The sequence below is a fragment of the Capsicum annuum genome, chromosome 5 (genome assembly GCF_002878395.1).
Source record: "Capsicum annuum cultivar UCD-10X-F1 chromosome 5, UCD10Xv1.1, whole genome shotgun sequence".
Taxonomy (NCBI): Eukaryota; Viridiplantae; Streptophyta; class Magnoliopsida; order Solanales; family Solanaceae; genus Capsicum; species Capsicum annuum.
This window is the reverse complement of record NC_061115.1, coordinates 206101431-206115289: the sequence shown is the minus strand read 5'-3', so window position 1 is coordinate 206115289 and position 13859 is coordinate 206101431.

Below are 13859 nucleotides of genomic sequence, written 5' to 3'. Positions count from 1 at the left end.
GTATAACTAATCCCAACATAACTAATTTCATCATAACTTATTTTCCAACCAAATGACCACTAAGTGTGTAGATTGTTTTTTGACCAGATTTGTTTTCAGTTCTCTTCAGATTTTCTATTTTAATAGCCGAATTTCATTCCAGAACATTTTTGCCTTGAGTCAGAATTGATCGGAAACAACTTTATCTCATATCCGAGGTAGAAGTAATATTTGTGTACACTCTATACTCCCAGATCCTACTTTGTAGGACTATACTGGTATATTATGTTGTTGTTGTAGTGGTTGAATATCATGGATGTTGAATGAAAGATCAAATTACTTTTTTATTTTTTTTTAAATAGAAAGATGAGTTCAAGGACGACCAAGGGTAAATCGTCTTTACGTCTTTAAACACACTTCAAAAATATCCTCTCTTCTCTAAAATATTTTTAGAAACATCTACCATTTTCCAACGCATGAAAAATAATTGTATGAATTTTTATTCTTCAATTTCATCATTTGAAGTAAACATATATAGTTTTTATGTTGGACCCGTGCAAAGCCCGGGCATACTTATCTAGTATATGTAAGCGGAGAATCTAACAGAGACATTACTGTGGATATTCTGACCAAAAAATATGACATTCCATGCCCTTGGAGAGTGCTTTGTCGTGCTAGGTCACTGACATATCCTTTTTTGTCTTTATTTGACCCCAAGAATAGATTGGATCAAAACGACTTTCCTGTAGAAGCCCGTTGTGTCTGTATTAATTTCTGACCGCACTGAATCTCCATAGCCAATTTTCCATTTTTGATAGAAGGTGCTATCTTTGGTACTACTATTATTTTACATGATCCAGGAACTTTCTTAACATTGGCGTGATTCGGTTTGAGAAACGGATCCTGACGTGATACATCCTCGTAATGAAAATAGAGTGGAAACATGAGTTGATCCATCATGAGTATTAGATTGAATTTCTCTTAAAGAAGACCACCAACTCCTATACCGAAGATACAAAGTGCCCGGTCCTCTTCTCTTATGTCGAAGTGCAGTGTAGTGTGGTGAGGTTTTGCCTCACAGAAAGAGTGGGAAATTGGGATAAAAAAGGCAAAATTTACGCAATTTCTTTTCTGACAAAAGAGATCATAGTCCTTTATGGCACTTTCAACCCGCAGAAATGGAAGGCTTTGCACTTGTGGAACATAAATTCAAGGGATACTCATCGAGTGGAGCCAAATAGAAAGCTCCTTCTTAGCTTTTCTTCTCTAGAGTGAATTTGATGAACACAAGTTGAATCTTCCTTAACGGTGACCGATAGCAAAGTAGTACCAATTGCAGTATGCTCTAAAGATATTTAGGAGCTTTTACTCTTGATACGAGTCGAGTCGTCTCAACTGTTGAGTTCTCGTAACTAGCCAAAAAGGGCACTACTACTTACGTCATTTCTTGTGGGAAGAGGCGAATGAAAGGGAAGGCATTCAACGTGGCCTTTTCTTCTTATCTTGAGGTTGGTTGCACCTATTCTCCCACATGCTATCTATTCGGGCCGATTGGCGTGTCTTTTCTTTTTCTATCTCTTCGGTCCCTACTTGTGGGTGCCTTATCTATCAGTTAACTAGAGTACCTCTTACCTTATTCTATCTCTTGATGTTTGATTCCTCAGTTGTAGGGGGGTTGGGATGATAGAGTCCTGGACATTGTTGGAAAAGATTATGATCCATTGGCAAGGGAATGAACGTAAGGGCGATAAGGCAAAAGACAGGGGTAGGACCCCGAGTTTGGATGTGAAGGATAATTGAACGTCCGATGACATCTTGATCCGACCTGAGCTATGCAACAAAGAGATCTCCCTCGGTCCTTGCCGTATATGCTTGACGGTCCCCCATAAGATGCTCACTAGGGGACTTCTTACTCCAGTTGTTCCAAGAGTCTCCGTTAGTTGAACTGCGTCCAGTAGACTCCCTCTTCCGCTTATCCCCTTCATCAACTCTTTGATCAGGATACTATTACCTAGGTTCCTAAACTTGGAATGGATGGTGGAGCATAGGTGGGAAGCAGTTATATGGATATGGTGTTTTACCCGTAGACGCTTCTCCAGCTCTCGCAAGAATTCTATGGGAGTCGCCCTCGGAGGGACTTCCTGAATAACTGTACCGAGGAATTCTACTGAACTTCGTGCAACTATGGTTGTTGATCCTGCAAAGTCTACCTCAAGGTTCAAGCCAGATTGTAGGAAGTGGGTGATATATTTTTTTATTTCTATGAGAAGCTCGACAAGAACCATGATTCCCAGTAGTAAGTCATCGGCATATCGCGCGTAACAATCCTTATTAAGTAATAGGTTTTTAAGGGGCCAACTTACGGGCCAGGCCTCTCTCTGACCTGATAACTAGTATCGCCTCCCTGCCCAGATCTATTAGCGAGGACTTTCTTTTGCAACACTTAAAAGAGTCTCTTATGTCCCAATTATTATTACACGTTCTCTACCATAGAATTCGGACTTCTGGGGAAACCCGACGGCTTCTATGAAGAAGAAGATGCAAAGGAGGCTCGAGGGCTTGTTAAGGAAGGTGGCAAAGGCTGACGAAGGGTGGAAAACGAAAGACATTTTCTGGTCCCCCCTGAGCTAGGGGGTGCTTATGGGGGGGGGAGGGAGGAGAGGGGTGCCACGATGAAAAAAAGGAATGAAAGGCCGTTTTGTGTTGGATGCTCTTTAACCTCCCCACAATGATGGCTCTGTTGTCTTGGGGAGCGTTGAAGCTTGATTCTTTGGAAGACTTTTCTTGGTCATAAATATGACCTGTTCTTAATAGAACCGATATGTAATACCCTGGGAAATTTTTCGTTGAGATTTTGTGCATAAATGTGTTGGGTTCTATCTTCTAGAATAAATTATAAATTGTTCGTGCAGAATATCTTAGATTATGACCCACCATTGCGTAGAGTATCAAATAATCTTTCCAACGATATATGGATCATCCAAAACAGACACCCGAGCGATGAGTTATGAACATTCTGATCGAATCGTGAATAGTAGTGAACAGTAAAACGTGCAGGAAAAAGTACTGAGGCCTGGCGTATTTTTCCTCCAACTTCAAATAATCATAACTCCTCGCACACAAAGATCTGAGTGATATACTATATATCAACGGAAAGATATGAGAGTCCTCTTTCTAATGAAATTAGTTTCATCCAATTTGGATATCGAAGTAAAATGTTATGGTTGATTTACTTCAGACTATGAAAATAGTCCATCAAAGAACAGATTCGAGAATTATTTGAATTCTAGGGGCGTTTTGGTCATTCCTCCTCACCCAAAATCCATCCAAACCCTATATTAAAGCCTATTAGAAGCATTGTATGTTATATTTCATCAAATTCCCTAAAAAAAAAACCCTAAGCTCCTACATCAAACTTCAAGAACCTTCAAAGTTCACCATTAATTCCGCAAATTTATTCAAGATTCCAAGTTCCTAGTTCAAGAACTCCAAGAACCATCATTCAAAGGCACGATTAACATCTCAAAAAAGAGTGTTGATCTAAAGTTCATCATTCAAGGTATGTGGGGTTTTTCAACAAGAACTCTCTTTTGTTCTTGTGCCCAAAAGTAATTTTCTTTACAAAGGCATGATTTTTATTTTATTTTTTATGAATTTGAAGCATGAACCCATATCTTATGATGATTATTATGAAATCTTAATTTTTATGATTTTGAAAGATGAATTTACATGTGCGGAGATATAAAGCATGAATCTTGAATGATATTTATCATGATTTTGATATTTGGGTCATGAATCCCCATTGGAAATTGTGTTTTTTTTGAGAAAGTGTGTGTTATAAACATGTTGATGTTAAATATTTGAGATATTTTGAATGATTTGACCTTTTGGTCTTAATGGAGTTGTTTTGAACTTGAGTGTGAAAGATATCCACAATGTGGTTAATTTTGATAGATGAGAAGCATGATGGATCCTGATGTATATTTATATATTACTGAAATTGTTTTGTTGTGGATTGTCTTTGAAATGAACTGAGCTAAGTCCGGGAGAAACCTTTAGCACCGAGTGGGAGGTATAAAGCGAACTTACTTTCCTAGAACTACGTGCCCCCATAGGAGTGAGCCTGAGGCTGATTTATATAGTGATCACTAGTTTGTGTGGATTTGATATCGATAGTCCTACTCCTATGGAAAGGATAGGATGACTCTCCCCAATGTGGGTTGTACGTTGGACTCCATGTAGCTCACATGGTTTATGTCGGTTATAGGATCTCCTAGTGTGTGTGTGTTTCCTTGTTTCTATGGTGAATGGTGAAGTAATTTAAAAGTGGAATTGTGAAAGTTATTCTTTCGAAAGATTTAAATGATATTTACATTATGAGAATTGATATTCTTGATGAACTGAAAGTGACTGACAAATTGTATGATGCCTCATATGTGTTATTGTACTTATTTCATCCTCTCATGATTATGATGATTTTCTTCAGGCTATGTGAGTCTTTCATACATCCTGAATATTTCTTATAAATATTTATGATGATGATGTTTATACAACTGCATACACCCCCATATACTCGATTCCTTTCCATAGTACTGACCCACATCTTTAGATGTGGGCTGTATTTTCTCGTAATGTAGGTTCAGGTGCTTAGTTCCAAGTTCAATAGTAATTCTTCGGGCACGCTGTTCTATATCCTCTATTGTGGTGAGTCCTCATGTTTCGAGGACGTGATATCTGATGTTGGTTTCATGGAATTGTTTATCTTTGATACTGAGTATTAGTCAGTTGGGGCATGTCTCAATGGATCGCTGGTTTTATTGATTTTCTTAGAGGCTTTTCAGGCTAGTATAGATGTTGGGGGTTGACTAATAAGTCATATTTTGTTATCTTTCTAAAATTATTTTGTTCTTGGATGATGATTACTCTGTTGATATTTGAGGGTTATTTATGGAAACTCCGTTGATTTGTGTTAAACTGAATGAAAATGGCTCAAAGGGTTAGCTTGGGGATACTCGTAGCCTCAAGTACCATGTGATGCTCCGGGACCCGTTTTCTGGGGTGTTATAAACTTGGTATCAGAGCCTAATGTTTTAAGGTGTCCTAGGGAGTCTGACAATCCACGTTAAGTAGAGTCTTGATCATCAGTGTGTAGCGCACCACATATATGAGCAAGAGGCTACAAGACGTTTTAGGAAAAAGTGTGATTCTTTCTTTCAGAAGTCTATCATGCTTAAAGTGTCCTCTTACCATTCTTCATAGAGTCTTATTGGCTGATATGATTGAGTTAGACATGGTAGATTTTGAGGTAATTCTGGGTATGGACTGGCTATATTCTTCTTATGCCTATATTGATTGTCGGATCCGAGTGGTCAAGTTTTAGTTTTTGGGTGCATCCCTGTTTGAGTGGTCTGGGAATTCTGTGTCACCCAAGAGTCATTTTATCTCTTACCTCAAAGCTAGAAAGCTTATTTCCAAAGGGTGTATTTACTATTTGGTTAGAGTCAAAGACACTAAGTCTGAGACTCCAACTCTCCAGTCTGTTAACGTCGTCAATGAGTTTTCTGATGTCTTTCTGGATGATCTCCTAAGGATACCTCCTGATGGAGAGATAGAGTTTGGGATTGATCTTCTTCTCTATACTCAGCCCATTTATATTCCTCCTTACCGTATGGCCCCTGCAGAACTTAAGGAGTTGAAAGAGCAATTCAAAGATCTACTAGATAAGGGTTTCATAAGGCCCAGTGTTTCTCCTTGGGGTGCTCCTGTATCGTTTGTGAGAAAGAAAGATGGATCTTTGCATATGTGCATTGATTATCGCCAACTGAATAAAGTCATCATAAAAAATAAGTACCCCATTCCGAGAATAGATGATTTGTTTGACCAATTGCAAGGTGCAAGTTATTTCTCAAAGATAGACCTTTGTTCCGGCTATCATCAACTCAAAGTTAGGGAGTGTGACATCCAGAAAACTGCTTTCCAAACTTGTTATGACCATTTTGAGTTTCTTGTTATGTCTTTCGGGTTAACTAATGCCCCAGCAGCTTTCATGGAACTTATGAATCGAGTGTTCAGACCATATCTGGATATGTTTGTCATAGTATTCATTGATGATATACTGGTGTACTCCCGTAGTGAGGATGAACATTTTGATTATCTCTAAACTATCTTGCAGACCCTTAGAGATCACAAGTTGTTTGCCAAGTTCAGTAAGTGTGAGTTTTGGCTAAGGACAGTTGCTTTTCTGGGTCATATCATTTTTTCTGAGGGTATTTGAGTTGATCCCCAAAAGACCGAAGCTGTTAGAAATTGGCCTAGACCTATTTCTCCGGTTGATATCTAAAGTTTCTTAGGTTTAGCTGGCTATTACTGCCGTTTTGGTGAGGGTTTCTTCTCTATAGCATCTCTTATGACTCGGTTGACCCAAAATAAAGTGAAGTTCTTGTGGTCCAAATCTTGTGAGAAGAGTTTTCAGGAGTTGAAAACTCGACTCACTTCAGCCCCTGTTTTGACTTTGCCTAAAGTATTGATGGTTTTGTGGTGTACTGTTATGCTTCGAGAGTTGGGTTGGGTTGCGTATTGATGCAGAAGGGTAAGGTATTAGCTTATTCTTCTAGACAGTTGAAACCCCATGAGAAAAATTACCCCACCCATGACCTTGAGTTGGCTGCTATTGTGTTTGCTTTGAAAATCTAGAGACACTATTTGTTGGTGTCCATGTTGATGTTTTCACTGATCATAAGAGTCTGCAGTATGTGTTTACCCAGAGAGAATTGAATCTTAGGCAGAGACGATGGTTAGAATTGTTAAAGGACTATGATATGAGTGTGTTGTACCATCCAGGCAAGGCCAATGTTATGATGGATTCCTTAAGTAGAGTGTCCATGGGTAGTGTTTCGCATGTGGTAGAAGGTAAGAAAGAGTTGGCTCATGATGTACATCGTTTAGCTAGATTAGGGGTTAGGTTGTTTGACTTTGCTGAAGGTAGTATAGGTGTTCTGAGCATTCCGAATCCTTCTTGGTTTCGGAAGTGAAGGAAAAGCAATACTTAGATGCTAGTTTGGTCAGACTGAAGGAGTCAGTCAAGGACCAAAAAGTAGAGGTTTTCTCTCATGGGAGAGATGGTCTGTTGAGATTGCAGGGTAGATTGTGTGTCCTGAGTGTTGATGATCTGAGATAGAGGATTGTGGCTGAAGTGCACGGGGCGCGATATTCTCTTAATCCTGGTGCCACCAAGATGTACCGAGACTTGCGGGAAATCTATTGGTGGAGTAGAATGAAGAAAGATATAGCAGCATTTCTAGTTAAGTGTGCAACATGCCAACAAGTTAAGGTTGAACACCAAAGACCTGGTGGTATGATGCAAGAGTTTAGTATTACCACTTGGAAGTGGGAAGAGATAAATATGGACTTTGTGATTGGTTTACCTCCTTCTCGATGCCATCATGATTCCATTTGGGTTGTGGTTGATAGGTTGACTAAGTCTGCTCATTTCTTGCCAGTTCATACTTCATATACTGTTGAGGATTACGCTAGATTGTATATCCGAGAGCTAGTCAGACTGCATGGAGTTTCCTTGTCTATCATTTCGGATAGGGGTACTCAGTTCACTTTATAATTTTGGAAAGCTTTTCAGAAAGGTCTTGGTACCCAAGTGCTTTTGAGTTCTACTTTTCATCCGCAGACTGATGGTCAGGCTGAGCGGACCATCTAGACCTTAGAGGATATGTTGAGAGCTTATATACTTGACTTTAAGGGAAGTTGGGATGATCAGTTACCGTTGATAGAGTTTGCTTACAATAACAGTTTCCACTCTAGTATTGGCATGGCTCCGTTTGAAGCCTTATATGGAAGGAAGTATAGATCACCCATAGGTTGGTTCGAGATGGGTGAAGCGGCTGTGAGTGGTCCTGATTTGGTATTTGAGGTTATGGAAAAAGTTAAGTTGATTAGGGAAAGGTTGAAAACTTCACAGAGTCGTCAGAAGTCATATACGGATGTTAGAAGGAGAGACATTGATTTTGAAGTTGGTGACCTAGTGTATCTGAAAATTTCACCCATGAGGGGATTGAAGAGATTCGGAAAGAAGGGGAAGCTTAGTCCCCGTTATGTTGGTCCTTACAAAATTCTTAGCCGTGTTGGTAAGGTAGCTTATCAGGTCGAGTTACCTTCTGAGTTGTCCTCTGTTCATCCAATATTCCATGTCTCCATGCTTAGAAAGTATATTAGCGATGCTGTGGTAGTGGATTCCTCTGTGAGTGCTGACATTCAAGAAAATCTTTCTTTTGATGATATTCCTATTGAGATTCTTGATTTCAGTGTCCGAAGACTAAGGAACACGGAAGTTCCCTTAATTATGGTTTTTTTGGAAAATGATTAAATTCAAACAAGATTTTTCTCAACCAAATTCCTTGATCTACGTACTCAACTTCCGCTGAAGATTGATCTACGATATCTTGATTCTTTGTGCTCCAAGAAAAAATGCTTGAACCAAATGAGAAAGAGTAACCTAATGTGCTTTTGTAATCTTCTAAGTATCCACCCCAATCACTATCTGAATAGCCAATACTAGATCCATTCTCCACACTTCTATACCAAATTCCATAATTTGTTGTCCCTCTAATGTATCTCAGCACCTTTTTAGCAGCTCGAAAATGTTTAGTGCGGGGACATTGCATATAATAGGACAATAAACTAGCACCAAACATTATGTCTATCTTGGTAGCGGTCAGATACAACAAGCTCCCAAGAAGCCTCCTATAAATTTTTGGATCTGCCTTCTCTTCTCTATATTTTTGGATCTGCCTTCTCTTCTCTATCATCCTTCATCAACTTTTCATTCACAACAAGTGGAGCTGCAATAGGTTTGCATTTATAAATATTGAACATTTTCAAGAGATTCAGGGTATACCACTCTTGTGACAAGAAAATTCCTTCAGAAGACAGAGAAATCTCCATTCCCAGAAAAACTTCATCTCTCCTAGATCAGACATTTCAAAAACTTTTAACATCACATTTTTAACTTCTTGAACCGCAAAAGAATTTTCACCTGTGATCATCAAATCATCAACGTAAATAGATATCATAATCAATCTCTTATTAGCTTGCCTTTTGAAGTATAAAGTAGGCCCAGTCAGGCTTCTGTTGAAACCTTGAGACAACAAATGAGTATCCAACCTACTATACCAAGCTCTCGGAGCTTGTTTAAGACTGTAGAGAGCTTTTTTATGCTTATACACCTTATCTTCTTCACTTGCAACTATAAAAACTTTAGGTTGTTCAACATAAATATCTTCCTTAGGAGATCCATTTAGAAATGCAGATTTGACATCTAAATGACAGATTTCCACTTGTATTGGGTTGCAAGAGCGACTAGAAATGATACGATTATCGCCACGAAGACTCAATCTAAATGCAAAAAAGTAAAGATAGAGGTATAGGTTATCAATGATAGAAAGATAGACATAAATATGATAATAAAAGGCCAATCAAAGGATATGTCAAAACCAAAAATCTCCCTTAAAGATTACCAGATAACACCTAACTCTTACGTGACAACAAAAGGGATTGAATCTCCCTTACAACCGATGTTTCTAATTAAATATAAATATTTGTTTTTCCAGGCTCTCAAAACACTCCCAATGGAGGTTCATGAATTCATCATTATTAATCAACAAAAACTAACTAAATAAGCCTATCTACCAAGCATTTATAGTTTGGCTACATTTTACATAATTAGGGCTCAATAGTGACCCAAATAAAATAAAAGGCCAACTAGGGGCTGTTTTGACCCTCTCTTGAAATACTAGAGCAGATAAAAAATGAATCCAAAGAGCCTTGGAAGCATGACCCTTCTAAGGGGATTTCGAGGCCCGTTTTGCACACTATCGACCTCGTCAAAGTCCTTGGACCCCCGTTAATGGTAATATTCATCCATGTGACATCTTTAATAGCATTAAGAAGTCGTCAAGCACCTCGAGCATCATAATTGTCTCATCCAAAGGTCCGGAGGCAGTTTGACTTGTATCATCCTCCCCTTATTGAAAAGGATTCAACCTCGAATCCAAACCTTGCAAAACCAATAAAAGGACAAACAAATACAATATCCTCATAACATAAGGTTTAAGGTTAGCACACATAATCATAGAATCATGCCAAGGTTGCATACACTTATGATATAGCCAAGGATCCTTTGTGGTAAATATTAGAAAATTATTGAAAAATGCACAAAGAAGTTGGCTATGAGAATCACCAAGAGGTAAGAAAACCACAAAGGTCATAATGGCATCACTAAATCCAAATGGTAAGGCAACCTTCACCTTAGGAACCATAACACACAATTGTTTCATCACCTCTTTAAGAGACCACATCAAAAGAGGTGCCTCAACTGGTTTTATAGTCTACAAGATCCATATAACATTGTTATTCAAACAAGCGGACCAACCAATAAGTTCCATACCTCTACATAAAGTAAATCCAAGACTAGCATGGATATCATCATAAGAAAAAAGGTAGTATAAAAAGGAATAAAATGTAAAAGTATCATCCAAGGTGCTATTATCTACAAGAAGGCTATTTGTCTCAAAAGCTATAGCACATAATGTACACAAGGATAGAATAAAAAATACTAAAGCACATATGACTTTTTCCTTTTAAACAACTTATCTTAATAAAGGGTCACTAATTGTAACAATTCACATAGAAGGGGATCATAAGCACGAAATCTATCCAAAGTGTTTTCAAAGGGAGACTCTCCTTGACCTACAAGTAGTAAAACTTAGGTAAACATTGGAAACACACAATGTTGAATTCTCTTGGATCTTTTCTTTACTTCCCATCTTTAATGAATGCTTATCTTTATTGGCAATGCCTCCCATGCATAACTTGGGTCTATCAAATGGGTTGTAAATCCCCAAGAAAGACTTTCCATCATTGGGAAGGATTCGAAAATCCTCATCTAAACTTTGCTTGTCAACTAGACCAAGCATCAAGTTGGGTGTGTGGAAATCACCATATTAAAATTTGTCACCGAGGTCAAATAGATAGAGTGGCTATATATATAGGTCTAGACAACACTTCTTTCCCCCAAACACATCACCTAAATCAAAAGATATACTGTCCACACTAGCATAAGCATCATTGAAAGAAAATGGAGAGTAGAGAAAGGTATCACTCAAGTTAAATTCAACCAATGTGTCCTCATGTATATACTCACTATTAGATTCGAGATCATCACCATGAGTATTCTCAATAATAGGAGCACACAAAGTAGAAGAAGAAATGGTTTCCAAACAATTGGCACTTTCTCTTTCAAGGGAAGAATCCTCAAGTAGAAATATACCACCACTAACATCAAAGTAATCATTACTAAGGTCATCACAAGAATCAAGAAATTCATCCTCATAATTATCAAACAAGGGTGGGTTGTCATACAAAGGACCACAACCAGAAGCATTTTCATAAAAACAATCACTAATTGGGTTTCATAAATATTCAAGTAAATAAAAGTTACTATCACCCAATTGACCATTCCTTTTCAAAACCTCATATTTCTTTCCCTTCAGAGTACTCTCATCTTCAATGAGGAGATTTCCATCTTTAGGAGTAATGTAGTCACGCCATAGTGGGTTGTTATATATGATATACCCCTCAAGATTAGCTACACCATCAATATTATTCATACCACTAGGTCTACTAGGAGTGATTATACTATCTTTGAACACGATATTATACATAAACAGAGAAGGATCAATCCATGAAGAAGGATTATAACTTGTAAGTTCACTCTTAGTAACACAACTATCAAGTTTTGAAGAAGTTTCAAACACATAATTATCTCTATGCATAAGACAAATAATAGGATATTTACTAACAGATGTGCTCAAAGGGATATTCCTATTTATTTGACTAATATTTTCAGCATCATCACTCACTTGAGGTTCATTAATCACATCAAAATCATTCTCAAGTGGTGTACTAGTTTCACCCACAAGTTGGTGAACACAATTTTCACAAGACAATGTACCATCATTCATCACATTAGCTTTAACTAGGTGGACTCAAATTGATCTTACTAAAAGAGTCAATGAGGTACTCAATAGGATCAACTAGTTTTTTAACACTCTCAACAGGTAAATCATCAACAAGAGGCAATGAATCATGAGACTCACGTATAAATAAGATACTACTCACACATAATGTGCTACTAGCCACACAATCATCATTCACATGTACAGAAGTGTAAGATTTAGCTATTTTACCTTGAAGTTCTTAAGAATATTCTTCTTTACCTTTGTGTGAAGGTCCTTCACAAGCCTTGGAATCTATAACGCCCTGGGTCTATACCCCAGATGCTACACGATGCTCATAATCCCGAAGGACCACAAGCTAACCCATGATTGGTACCTTTTGCAATAACTGAGTAATAAAAGTATATATTTATGCAGAATTTAGGCAGAAACTTGCCATAAGGTTCAAAATAAAAATAAATCTAAATAAGGTATAGCAATACCTAAAATTGAACATCAATACTAAAAACTAAACATGTGTCTGAAAACTATAGCCTGAAAAGCCTCTAAACTGTCTGAACTATGTAGTTGATGGGACAATCCCCCAACTAACCTTGACTACTAAAAATAGACTAAAATACTAAAAAATTCTCATGTCCTCGAACTATGAGGACTTACCACTACTCTGTCTGCTGAGATTCTAAACTGCTAAGGGTTTTTTGGGGCCCGTATGTCTGAACCTATGATATAAGACATCAAAATGCAAAATAAAAGCATGCGTCAATACTTTGAATATACTGGTATGCTCAGTGAGGTAGGAAAAAATACATGGGTTCATATGCATGAATTATACTAACAGAATAACATAAGTATGACTAAATGAAAGTACATGCATAAATACGTAAACTGTGGCTGAGATCGTGATAAAATTGAATTGTACATGCATAAATACGTAAACTGTAGCTGAGATCGTGATAAAATTGAATACTAAGTCTGAAAATCGATTAACTGATATCTGAGTTTAATGAAACTGTACTACTAATAACTGAATGACTGTATCTGATAGTCATGATTTTGTGGAACTACACTGTGTTCCGTTCTGAGTTGAGTGACGGTATCTAACAGTCCTAAATCTATAGAACTGAACTGAGTTCTATACTGAGATTGGATCTAAAACTGAGACCGTGGGACGTAATTATCTAACTGACATACCCTTTTCTAAGTTATTAGAGGTCCAACCTATAACTCCGATTGGAAGGGTGTCAGTAGTGTGCCATGAGTAAAAAAAAGCTGCGAGTTTACCCTATCTGAAAGGAAGCTCTTTCATTAACCCTCGCTGGCAAGAAACTCGTGTGAGATGTATAAAACCTCATAATATCTGGAAGAAAGATATCTTAACCTATGCTGGCTATGTAGTTCTGTAATGCAGGGATTGCTACTAAGGGTCGAACTATCTATTGGTAGGAATGCCCCTACCCCTGAGTTCGCTCGGTGCTGAATCCTACTCCCAACTGAATAAACACTGAACTGATTTTCTAGTCTGTTCTAGGTTGGACTGAACTATTACTGAGTTTACTGAGTTCCGTTGAGTGACAAAATACTACTCCATAAGTTTACTATGGTCTGAACTGAATACTAAACTAGACTGGACTAGTACTGAGTCTACTGAGTTTTTCCTAAGTCCTATAACTGACTGAGAGTACTACTAAACTTGATATGACTGAGATTATACTCTAAATGATACAAGCTCAAAATAATAGCTAAATTGTTGAGTATTAAATACCCCCAGGACTCGATAGCCTAAATTAAAGACATGGAACAATCTTGAGACATGATAACTTACTAATTGGTCATCATTCATTCATTTGGGTATTT